Source organism: Aplysia californica, unplaced genomic scaffold, assembly GCF_000002075.1.
Source record: "Aplysia californica isolate F4 #8 unplaced genomic scaffold, AplCal3.0 scaffold01295, whole genome shotgun sequence".
In the NCBI taxonomy this organism is placed as follows: Eukaryota; Metazoa; Mollusca; class Gastropoda; order Aplysiida; family Aplysiidae; genus Aplysia; species Aplysia californica.
In genome coordinates this window covers 33,333-34,608 of record NW_004798565.1, presented here as the reverse complement: position 1 = coordinate 34,608, position 1,276 = coordinate 33,333, and positions in this window count along the sequence as shown.

The window sequence follows — 1,276 nt, the reverse complement described above, 5'->3', positions numbered from 1 at the left end:
GAGAGAGAGAGAGAGAGAAAGAGAGAGAGAGAGAGAGAAGGAGAGAGAGGGAGAGCGAGAGAGAGTATTTTATAATATATGTATATGTTTTCTATGTTTTAAAGTAAACGTTTTTATGCTCCCATCGACACAATTTGGATCATTTAGGAGGCGGGCTGCCAACCCTGCCTGTAAAGGCCAATCCAGACTGAGAGGGACACAACATCCCGCAGAAAGACCGAGATTTTCCATTAAAAAAGCTCATTCCACTAGGGAATCGAACTCGGGTCTCCTGCAGGCACCACAGAGACACGTTTATGTATTGCATTGTACAACGTATAAGAAATTGACTTCTTAATCCACCCGACCACTCCACCCCCTCCCCACCATTCCCCTTTACGGGAAACCAGAGTATGATGAATAAAGGGCTGTAAAGGTTTGGATCTCTTCTGCTCCCCTTGAATATCCAAGGTATTAATTAGCAAACTGCGCAACACTTGTGGGGAGGGGGGGGGGTTGGGTTTATGAATGGAGAGACATTCGATTCGTATTGACGCTATCAAAAGTATTCAGTAGTAGTATAGGGTTTTACGGCGCTCTCAACTACTAAAGTCATATGAGCGCATCAAAAGTATTCGTGTCACGACACGATGGAATCAGGCACTCGTCAATTTTTTAGCATGTGTATGGATTTAGTGGTCTCAGTTTAAAGCTTGTTCATTTTTCTCGCTTTCAATTTTAAAAAATTGTCTATCTATTTTCAATAGAAGTTGAGATGTTTTGGATAGAAACAGGTGAGGTCACTTGGATTCAGATGTAACATTAGAGAAGAAATGGCCGCCAAAGTTTGGCTCCTTCCAAAGCTTGAGAGTCCTTCCAAACTGTAAATTTATATTTTTGTGTGCCTTTTATCCGCATTTTTCAGTAAAATCCACAAAGCAATGTGTTTTTCAATAGACATAAAAGATGATGAGTCAAAAAATAAAAAACTTCAATAAAAATTGCCAATATAAGAAAAATGCCGTTTCTTCATTTGATTATTTTTACGACCGCCTGATTTCACAACGATGCCTCAAATTTGTTTATTTTATGAAGCAGAAATCCCCGCTGACTACTATCTTCACTGTTCACGAATGTCTCCATTTTTGCTTTGGAGGAAAAACTTGGCATTGGAACAATTTTTTTTTCCAAACAAAATGAGTTGCATTTGTTTTGTTTTTATTCAATACCTGCTACAACGTTGTTTGATTTACCACCTCGGAAAGTTTTAAATATTTGATGCTTTAAAAGCATCTTG